Here is a 12,538-nt window from a genome sequence, read left to right on the forward strand (position 1 = left end):
TTCCAATTTTTTGACATTTTACGAGGTCCTTCATGGACCGTATTAGGCTCCACGGTCCGTGGAAGGCCTCTGTAGAATGGAATTGTAAAAGGGGGGGGGGGGGGGCATGGGAAAAGGGTTTCACAAGCCGTGAAAGGTTTCACGGATCGTGTGATGGTCTGTGAATTCGACTGTTAATGGAACCTTGAGAAGTTGGCCCTCATGGGTCATCGGATGATCTGTAGAGGATTACATGGACCATAGAAATAGGGGTGTGCAAAAATTAAACCGACCAATAAACTAAACCGAAAAAACAGTATTGGGTTATTGCTAATGGGTTATTGGGTTAATGGGTTTTTAATAATTTTATAAAAAAAATTATCGAGTTAACAGTTCGATTTCAATTTTTAGTATTGGGTTATTGATTAAATCAATAACCCATTAAGAAGGTAGTATTTTACTACTTTACCCTTTATAAATATTAAATATGAATAATTAATCAAATTAGACATAATATGTCTATATCACAACTCTACACAGTCTACCCATTTTACAATACTACACACCGCTTTAGTCTTTACTATTTTCTCAAAACCTAAAGATTAGGAGATGGTGTCAGTGAGTATTACCAAGGAGGGATCGCAAGAACTAAGAACGACGATGATGATTTTCTTAGAGAAGCGAGAAGTCATATATTTATTTTATGATCATTTTCTTATTGGATAAATAGAAAACCGAACCGTTAATGATCAAAAATCAATAAATCAAAAATCGATAAAAAATATCTTATTGATTTATTATTGATTTAGCGTATTTAAAAATTAAATATTGATAAACTAAAGCGATAATACATAAAATCGAACAGAACCGATCGATGCACATCCTAAATAGAAAGGTCCGTGTGGAAGAAGCTTCAGGACTCTTGGGAAGGGTTCAATTCCTAATAAGGTGTATGACCGGTGATGTTCAGGAAGACCTATAAGGGAACTTGTAGAAGTCAACCTTTCAAGAAACCAATAACTCTTCAGGTCTACGAGCCCCTTTCATGACCTTGGGGGTTACTCGTTCCGTGGGAGCTTTCGTATAAGGGTTTGTCCAATTATATTTTTAAGGGTATTTCGTACTTTTCCCCACTCTTTTATAATTATGATTGGACTTTTTTGGGGTTAATTCCTATACCACTAACTATTCAAAACACTTCATTAATTTCTCATTCTCTCAAGTATTCTCCAAATCAAAATTTTCTTTCTAAATGATTCTCTCTAAAGCATGTTCTTCAAGACAAGTAGGGTTCAAGCTTCAAGTCAAGTTCAATGTCCATTGCGTTAGGGCTTTGATAGCTAAGGTATGTGGGAATTCACAAAGTATTCCATTCATCCATTGGGTCCCAAAAAATGCCACCTAACAATCCCTCGTCTTATGCCTCATATCACCACACTTGTAGCAACCCTCCTTACCGGCCATGCATTCTCCTTGTTGAGTCCTACCACACCTCTCTCAAGGGGGAAAGGGACATTCTTCCTTGTGAGGCCTAGATGTCGGGGCATTATCACAAGATGAACCACTATCGGTCCGCTCCCTTTTGAAGTCCCTAGATTTTTCCCTTATAGCATTGATTTTACTCTCCCATTTCGTTTTCTTTCTACCTGCGTTCAATGGAGTCACTTTTTTTTGATTCAACTGAGCCATCGCAGCTCAATACAAAAATAGGATGGCATCACAAAATTCTGCATTAGTCACTTGTTCATCTAGAGGATCATTAGGGACCTATTCCTCATTAGCATCAACCCCTCCTTGAATTGGAGCCTCAGGAACTGAACCAGAGGAACTTGCTCGTCGAGAGAATATATTACTCTAGGTGGAGGTACTCTTATTCGAGGCATCATCTAGATAACATGAAATGATTTGTTAGATAAGAGATGTCTTAAGACAAATCTAAGGCACTACCTGAATCATAAAAGAAAGGAAATTTCCTAAACGACTCATAGTTTCCTATTCATAATTGTGGCGCGCTTCACAATAATGAAAAAGACCCTATTTGACGTGGTATGTTGGACTTCAAGGACCATTTCAAAACCTCATGCTCGGATACCAAGTTTGTCATGACCCTAGGTTAGGGAAATGCATGACACGGTGAATGAGACAACCAGAGGTACCTCACCTAAGCCTCTTAGCATTCAATATGCATTTCATTGGTAATGATAAAAATATCAAGCGAAAAACAAAAGGGATGTAGGGACTAAAGGGCTTCACATTTAATAAGAGTCAAAGACCACATAATATCCTTTGCTATGTCCAACCATACCTTCTACATTAAAGACTTGGTGGGGGATAAGACATGTCCCTAGCTCACCCTCAAAATAAGTCTCAAGAAATGCCTTAAAAAAAGTATTAATGTTCTTCATAACATAACCTTAGAATAAAATGGATGTTCCCAAAACATGGGAATTCACCACAAGCAATCTTCAAACTAATTCGAGCTAGCCACGTGAAGGAGGTCGAGGAGAGACGTCGGTGATATCATGTAGAAAAAAATATGTGTTAGTACTTTGAATGTACTAAGTATGTAGGCATGCAACATGATAAAATATTAAGACATTCATAAAGTAAAATACCTGAGTGAAAGCATGCATGAGTAATCAAGCAGATAGCATTTAAATCATACATATGTGGGAAGATGACTTTAACCGACATTTAAAATCGTGCAAGCTATTACATGGAATCCAACATAACCCTCTACGTTGGCATAGAGAGACTACTTGTCTTGTAGAACTCCATTCAGTTTACATTCAATTATTTAACATTTGATGGCTACAAAGGCCTAGCCTACAAGGACTCCTATGGTAGCACATAGTTAATGCAACATGATACTTTACTTAAGGACCCCTTCGGTCGATTCCCCATCTACATGCTACATTCGGTGCTAAGTCAAATCCCACAGAATAGTATCATACTTCAAAAAAGTCATATCATATAGTTGGAGAATTCAAACATCACACTCGGTAGAATATCTCATTAAAACCTTTGGTTTATAATGTAAACATGGCCTCCAAGCCCTATTTACCATCCTACTAATAAACCTTGATTTATAAGAAAATTAGGTCTACAATAAGTGATGGTATTATGGTTACCATGATAATCGGACCTACCTTTGTGAAAAATGTTCAAAAGCATTGACGATATTTAGGAATGTCATACATATCATATAATAACTGCAAACATTTCATTTGATTCAATGTGAGATTGTCCTTTCACATTGAAACCTTACTTTGGCTAAGAAGCCCTTTTCATCAATCAATCATGTAATAAAGACTTCCGTTCATAAGCATTTACTTCAGAACATTTATTGCAGTCAAGCTTCATTTAAACTTTACTTCAACATAAGAAGACTAGGTGGGTTAATTTCGTATTTTTTTTTCTAACTTTCAAACATATTTAATGCATGAGAGTGATGATAATGCATCATATGAAATATCTTAAACAACCCACCATATACACTTTAAAACTACCTTTCAAGCCTTCATATAAGAACCTTGATAAACCATTCATTTCATGTAAATAAGAATCAACACAAGTCAATATAGGTAAATAAACCTCAAATATTCAAGAATCTATGCATTTGAATCGTAGTATGAAAATTCATAAAAACTCATCACTTGATATTGAGAGTCAATATACATATATATCAATAGGAGTAATTAACATAAAATATACCATAATTTATGCATTTGGAACCATCATGTAAATGCCAATAGGATTTCATCATTTAAAATTTAAATACTAAGTTGAAAAAATATTTGAGCTCCATGGGTGGAAGAACCCATGAATGAAAAACCCACATACCGTAGTGAGGAACTTGAAGAAGAATAGGAGAAGTCTTGATGTTAGGCCTTCAGGTGGAAAGCTTGAATCCTTGAGTTTGAGAAAAAATGTGTTGGAGATGATTTGAGAGAGAAGAGGATAAAGTTTAGGGTTTTGAGGAGGCAAAACACAACAAAAATGATCCCAAAGGCATTAAAGTTCATATATATGTTATTAGGTGATTGTCCAATATGCCCTTCATAAAAATATTTGGAAAATGGGCTCAAAACCCTGCAGGTGCATTAGTGGCACGCCGCGCCATAGGCCAAACTACTGTAGCTAGTTTCAGGTGCTCTGCTAGCGCGTCGCGCCAAGCCTATAACTGCTGCGACGGTAGTCTTTGGTAAAATTATCATAACGTTTGACTCTTAACTCAGAATAATATGAATTTTATGGCATTGGAAAGGGGATTCAAATACCTTTAATTTGATAGATCATGGAATACGTAATACCTTATATAATAGGAGATATGGGCATTTGAAGTTGAACACCTTATTATGAACTCATACAAAAACTTAGCCGATGGAAATTCTTTAGACTTGGCTTGGTGTTAGAGATTCCTTATGACCCTAAAATACATCTAATATACTTCAATTACTTTGGAATTGATCCTAACTCATATGTAAAATTAGAATTCGATGAGTTCAAGCCTATACACCTTTGAAGAATGGTTCGGGTCTTTGCATCGAAATTTTTGAGATGTTACAATATTTCCCCCTTGGGAACATTCGTCCTCGAATGAGATTCAACTATTATAGGAAAGACATGGAAAAAGGGACTATCAACCAAGCATGAACATAAGTATACTTTTGATTCATAGAATATGTAAACTTCATACTTAACATAGAACATAATCCTTGAGAACAATCATTTCCATGAATCATGCATGCATATGAATGACATATGGAACTGAAATGTAGAAGTTTAATCAATTTGAGAATGAACAACTTAGTATATTTAGGATCAAGAGGAAGGAAAGAGATACAGATAATGCTTTATTATGTCTAATTCCACTTCCCACATAGTACTCTCTACTTCCTGATTCCTCCATAACACTTTGATGGATGCAACGTCTTTTTTCTTACCCTCTTAAGTTGCCGATCTAAAATATCAATCGGGACTTCCTTAGAAGTCAAATTCTCATCAATACTCACATAATCCATTAGCAAAATAGAATTTGGATCAACCACAAACTTTCTCAATATTGACACATGAAATACAGGATGATGAACCAAAGCCAACTCAAGTGGAAAGTCTAACTCATATGCTATTTTGCCAATGTGCTTCAATATCCTATAGGATCCTATATATCTAGTACTCAACTTCCCTCTCTTACCAAACTGTATTACCCTTTTCATAGGTGAAATCTTCAAATATACCATATCATCCAAATCAAATTCAAGCTCTCCCCTCCTAGTGTCCGAATAAGACTTTAGATGACTTTGAGCCGTTTTTAATCTTTCTCTTATGAGCCTTACTTTCTCCCTTGTATGAACTACCAAATCTGGACCAAACAATGCCATCTACACTATATTCAAGCCTAGTTCTATAACAACTCTAATACAATCACTTGAAACCCTTAATAAAAAGTCATCAATAGCCTACTATAATCACTCACATATCTACAACCGCACATTCAAGCCTACCATTCTAACTACTTTATGGATCCCTTGAAGTCAACATCACTTAGTAATTATTGTGTCTACCTTAGCATGTCCTTATCCTCATTGGTATGCACTCCTACCAAAGGTCACACCAATATACTCTTATGTATCTATTTCACATAATGAGGTCTCATCTAACTCTCCCTCTAGGTCTATAACCTTAAATGGACCAACCAAAATTATCACAATATTGAATACCCACTCTTCCCCTAATCTTCCCTAACTCATCCATCGAGAGCTATGAACTTTACTCAATATCATTTCTTTTAGGCCATCTACATTGGGACACACAACCAACCTTGGTAATGAAATACTCCATCTCCCCCTTGGAAAAAGACTTCTAATTTCGTATCTCTCACTAATTCCTTCAACTTTACCAATGTGTAACACCCCAAAATTTTTCACTAAGATTCGGACAGTTCTACGTGTATGTATAGGATCGTACTAGATGATATTAAAGTGCATGCATGAGTTAGAATCAATTCCTAAGAAATTGGAGAGTGTTCGATGTGATTTAGGGATATAAGGGATCCCTAAAACCAAGCCAAGTCCAAAGAACTCGTCTTGGCTAAGTTTTTAAATGAGTTTGTATAAGGGTCAACTTTCAACGATCTTATCTTTTTGAATATATTGAACTGGGTGGCCCATGGCCTTTTAAATTAAAGTTCTTTGAGTCTTCTTTCCAACGCCACTAAGATTGCATTTTTTGGAGTTCGAAGCCAAAAGTTATGACTATCTTACGATGGACTAGTGCTACAGGAATTTCAGGCCTGGACTGTAACTGAGGAAAAACCTGGACTTGGCGCCGCAGTGGCGCGATGCGCCACTATAGCGCCAGGAACAAGCCTCAGTAGTTTGTTCCTTAACGCGATGCGCCACTATTAGGTGTGCAGAGTTTTTAAGCCCATTTTCCAAAATCTAGAAAATTTAGGCTTGGCGCTGCAAGGGTGCGACGCGCCACTATAGTGCCAGAAAATAGCCTCAGTAGTTTGGTCCTTAGCGCGATGCGCCACTATTAGGTTACAGGGTTTTTAAGCCTATAATTGACTTGGCTCTATAGTGGCGCGGCGCGCCACTATAGCGTCAGGAGGGTTTTAGCCTATTTTTTCCAGATATTTTGGAGGAAGGGCAAATTGGGCATTTCCCTAATTATATATACACTGAATTGGTCACGTTTTAGACCATTTCTTTTCAGTCCATTGCCTCTCCAAAAATCCCTAATCCTCATCCTCTCTTCCTCAATCCATCTCCAATAAGAATTGCCTTCAAAATTTCAAGGATTCAAGCTTTTCATTGAAGACCTAACATCAAGGTTCCTTCAAAGTCTTCACCAAGGTATGTAAGGCTACTCAAAGCATGGGTTGAGTCCACTCATGTGCCCTACATCTTCTTTGAGATTAAAGGTTCATGAGAATGGAGTTTCTTGATGGGCTTATGTCCAAATAAGCCTTTTTCATCTATTAACTTAATTTTTGTTATGTTGATGTTGTTGAGTCAAGAAATTGATAAATTATTCATGTTGGTATGAGTTGATTGATATGAGTTGTTAAACATATTTTTTTGATTTTCTTAAATATGTTGATTATTTTAAATATGTTAATTTTCTTAAATATGTTGGTTACCTTAAATTATTGAATTTAGAACCTTGGAGTCTTGATGAGTCCCGAAGAGATTTGCTAAATGAATAGAGGAAATGGTTGGATAGGATTGTATGATGTTATAAATATATATTTAAACTACACTTGAAAGATACGATTGGGTTTTATCGGATAATATAATTGGAAGAGGTTTGATTGTGATAGAATTGATGATTTGACAAGGTTCCAAATGACACTTATCGATATGAGTAGATTGAGTTGATTGGATGGAGTTTTATGAGCATTGAGTCTTGGGAGGAGTATCGAGCACAGAATTGGGTAAGAGTAAGTAATAACTCGAATCCAATAACTACGTCGCCAAATGTAGGAGGGGATTTAACCGTTAAAGTCGGATGCTTCCCAAATTATTGTCCTGACATGATAGGACTTGGTTGGATATGGATCCATGATTGGTTGACTCGTTCATACCCTGCCAAGGTATGAATGAACATGGAAAAAATGTAGGCTTAGTGTACTATCACTAGCGCATAAGTGACGATTGTCGGATAAGAGAAACTCCCATATAGGTCTTGATAGTACTCTGAGTCGGATTGGGTTAAATTGTATGTGATTGATCCCATCTAAACCATATTATTGTTTAGACTTAGGACACTTGATTGAGTTGTTCTTTCTCCTGAGTTGAGATTTCGAGTTGATTTGATTCTTCCTTGATGTTTGTTTCATTCGGCCATTTTACTTACTCATACATTCCATGTACTGACGCCATTTGGCCTGCATCATTTCATGATGTAGAGACAGGTACTAGAGATCATCAATCGACGCACCATTGAAGATCTATTCCCTTCCAGCTAGTTGGTGAGTTCTCCCAGTTTTCGTAGGATATCGAGATTATATTTATAGCTTTGATTTGTTTCCCCTTATTTTGATTTTTGGTAGCCATGGACTTGTCATTGGCACCTCCTGGATTGTTGATAGAGGCTTCATAGACTAGAGTGTGGAAATGTTGAATTGTTCATTTTGACTAGTTTTATTCTAGCTAGTTATTGATTGGGTATTTGTTTGGCCTTTGGCCCTAAATTATGAATAGTATCTTTATGATTGAGTCTTCTGCTAATAGAATGTGAATGAATGAAAGAGTGACTGAACCAGGTGGTTCGCTTGAAGGCCAGAAATGGCTTTCGAGTGCCAGTCACGTCTAGGGTATCCTCCTGGGGCGTGACACAATGATGAATCAAGGTCCTTTTTGACTTAACGTCTACTACCAAAGATATTTGGACCCAATTTGCAGCACCATAATCAGAACCACTCAACCTTACCCCCAATTTATCCAACTGATGAACATCCCTTACAACTCCCTCTTCTATTCATCAACATGAGCCACACTCCCTATAAACACCCTACTAAGTGCACCGACCACACATTAGACTTAATCGGATGAGAATGCACACTCATGTCATAAAATTCATTAGCCACGGGAGCTGACTCAAGAGAATGACTTTCAGAATTGACATCCCTAACCCTTAAAAATCAATTTTCGGGCCTTAAAAAAGGAAATGAACTTACCCTTTTACTATCGAATCATGACCCTTCTATTCAAGAATAACATCAAAATCTTCCATGTCAAGCTCAATGAGATCATAAGGAATAACTTTGTGCAAGATAAATTAACAAACGACTCACTAATTAGGATAAACACCAAATAGGGTTCCAATAATATTTTGGGATATACATCAAACCTATTAGCAAGAAATAAAGAAACAAACCACAAATTTGAACCATATCTAGCAATGAATACACTTCAAAATAAAAGATAATTAACTTACTTATCCCAACATCGGGAGAATACTCTAAAAGTTGATGAATCTAAAAGGCATAAAATCTGTCTTGGCACTGACCGCCATCCGACGTAGTAGCACTTTAAGCCAAACGACCTGTAGTCTGGACAAGATCTAGAGGTCTTGTACCCCTCTTACACTCCCTTGTATGATAACCCCCCTTTCCATACTTATAGCAAGCATCCAACCCCCTAAGCATTCTGCCCTATGGATTTTCCCACACTTGGAATACTTGGAGATAGTAGATGTACTAAAACTATAACCGGTTTTGGGTTGAGAAGTCGCACCTTCGCATCGAGCCCTTTAAGAAACCCTCCATTTACTAGAAGCCACCTGACAGTCCCTCATCTTATTCCCTGTATCACCATACTTATAGCAACCCTCCTTACCGGCCATGCATTCTCCCTGGTGAGTCCTACCACACCTCTCGCAAGGGGGAAAGGGAAGTTCTATCTTATTAGGCCTAGACGCTGGGGCATTAGCACAAGATGAACCACTATCGGTCTGCGCTCTTTTGAAGTCCCTAGATTTCTCCCTTATAGCATTCATTTTACTCTCTTATTTCCTTTTCTTTTTATCCACGTTCACAAGAGTCACCTTTTGTTGATTCAACTGAGCCATCACAACTAGAGCCAATAATAAGATGGCATCAAGAAATTTTGCATCAGTCACTTGTTCAGCTAGAGGATCATTAGGGACTTGTTCCTCATTAGGATCAACCCCTTCTTGAATTGGAGCCTCAGGAACCGGAGGAACTTTGTCCACGAGAGCATCCATAGCTCTAGGTGGAGGTATTCTTATTCGAGTTACTATCTAGATAACATGAAATGATTTGTTAGATAATAGAAGTCTTAGGACAAATCTAAGGCATGACATGAATCATAAATGAAAGGAAACTTTCTTAAACGCCTCATAGTTTCCTATTCATAATTGTGGCACACTTCACAATAATGAACAAGACCCTATTTGATGCGGTATGTTGGACTTTGAGAATCATTTCAAAACCTCATGCTTAGATACCAAGTTTTTCACAACCCTAGCCTAGGGAAATGCATGACATGGTGAATGAGACACTCGGAGGTACCTCACCCAAGCCTCTTAGCATTCATTATGCATTTCATTAGTAATGATAAAAAAATCAAGCGGAAAACAAAAGGGATGTAGGGACTAAAGGGATTTACATTAAATAAGAGTCAAAGACAGCATACCTTCTTTTGCTATGTCCAACCATACCTTCTACATTAAAGACTTGGCGGGGTTAAGACATGTCCCTAACTCACCCTCAAAATAAGTCTCAAGAAATTCCTTAAAAAAGTCTTAGTGTCCTTCATAATATAAGCTTAGAATAAAATGGATGTTCCCGAAACATAGAAACTCACCACAAGCAATCTTTAATCTAATCTGAGCTAGCCACGTGGAGAAGGTAAAGGAGCGATGTTGGTTCTTACATGGTGATATCATGTAGGCAAAAGTATGCATTAATACTTTGAATGTACTAAGTATGTAGGCATGCAACATATTAAAACATTAAGACATTTATAAGGTAAAATACCTGAGTGAAAGCATACATGAGTAATCGAGTAGATATCATTTAAATCATACATATGTGGGAAGATGACTTTAACTTACATTTAATACCGTATAAGCTATTACATGAAATCCAACATAACCCTCTACGTTGGCACAGGGAGACTACTTACCTCGTAGAACACCATTCAGTTTACATTCAATTATTTAACATTTGATGGCTACAAAGGCCTAGCCTACAAGAGCTCCTATGGTGGCACATAGTTAATGCAACATGATACTTTACTTAACAATCAGTGATGGTATTGTGGGTACCATGCTAATCAGACCTACCTTTTTGAAAAAAGCTCAAAAGCATTTACGGCATATAAGGATGTCATACATGTCATATAATAACCATAAACATTTCATTTGATTCAATGTGAGTATTATCCTTTCACATTGAAACCTTACATTGGCTAAGAAACCTTTTTCATCAATCAATCTTTATATAAAGACTCCCCTTCATAAGAATTTACTTCATAACATTCATTAGACTCAAACTTCATTTCAACTTTACTTCAACATAAGAAGACTTAGTGGGTTAATTTCGCATAACTTTCTAACATATTTCATGCATGAGAGTGATGGAAATGCATCTTATGAAACATCTTAAACAACCCACCATATATACTTTAAAACTACCTTTCAAGCCTTCATATAAGAACCTTGATAAACCATCCATTTCATGTAAATAAGAATCAACATAAGTCAATATAGGTAAAGAAACTTCAAATATTCAAGAATCTATGCATTTAGAATCGTAGTATGAAAATCCATAAAAATGCATCACTTGATATTGAGAGTCAATATACATATATATCAATAGGAGTAAATAAACTTAAAATATATCATAATCTATGAATTTAGAACCATTATGTAAAATTCCATTGGATTTCATCATTTAAAATTTAAATACTAAGTTGAGAAAATATTTAGGCTCCATGGGTGGAAGAACCCATGGACGAAAAACTCACATACCTTAGTGAGGAAATTGAAGAGGAATTAAAGAAATCTTGATATTAGGCCTACAATTGGGAATTTTGAATCCTTGAGTTTGAGAGAAATTGTATTGGAGATGATTTGAGAGAGAAGAGGATGAAGTTTAGGGTTTTGGGGAGGCAAAATACAACAAAAATGATCCCAAAGGCATCCAAGTTCGTATATATGTTATTAGGTAATTGTCCAAGATACCCTTCATAAAAAAGTCTGGAAAATGGGCTCAAAACCCTGCAGTCGTGATAGTGGCGCGCTGCGCCACATGCCAAACTATTGCATCTAGTTTTGGGCACTCTGCTAGCGTGCCGCGCCAAGGGACAAACTACTGCAGCTAGTTTCATGCGTTCTATTGGTGCGCTGCGCCAAGACCATAATTGTTGAAGCGGTAGTCTTTTGTAAAATGATCATAACTTTTGACTCTGAACTCGAAATGAGGCAAACTTGATGGCATTGGAAAGAGGACTCAAATAACTTTAATTTGATAGGTCATAGAACACCTAATACCTCATATAATATATAATAAGAGATATGGGTGTTTGAAGTTGACCTTATTCCAAACTCATATGAAAACTTAGACGATAGAAATTCTTTAAACTTAGCTTGGTGTTAGAGATCTCTTATGACCCTAATACACATCTAATACATTTAAAATACTTAGGAATTGATCTTAATTCATATGTAAAATTATACTTTGATGAGTTCAATCCTATACGCCTTTAAAGAATGGTTCAGGTCTTGGCATAGAAATTTTCAAGGTGTTACAGTTCCTTTTGTAACCCCAAGTTATTTATGACTTACTGATATTGACTGTTTGATTGCCTAGTCGTTCGTTTGGTTTTTTAGGCCCGTTTCCCTATTTGGAGGTTTTACAACTTAAAAAGTTGTCTTTGGTCATAACAAAGGCAAATGACCTCATAGCGGAATTCATATGGTTCCATCATCTCCAGATTGACCAACTTAGGCTAATAGCAAGGTTGGCATGAGTATCGAGGTAACCAATACAAGTTTGAGGTCATATGGCATTTTAGCCTTAGAA

The sequence above is a fragment of the Solanum dulcamara genome, chromosome 4, assembly GCF_947179165.1.
Source record: "Solanum dulcamara chromosome 4, daSolDulc1.2, whole genome shotgun sequence".
NCBI classification, from domain to species: Eukaryota; Viridiplantae; Streptophyta; class Magnoliopsida; order Solanales; family Solanaceae; genus Solanum; species Solanum dulcamara.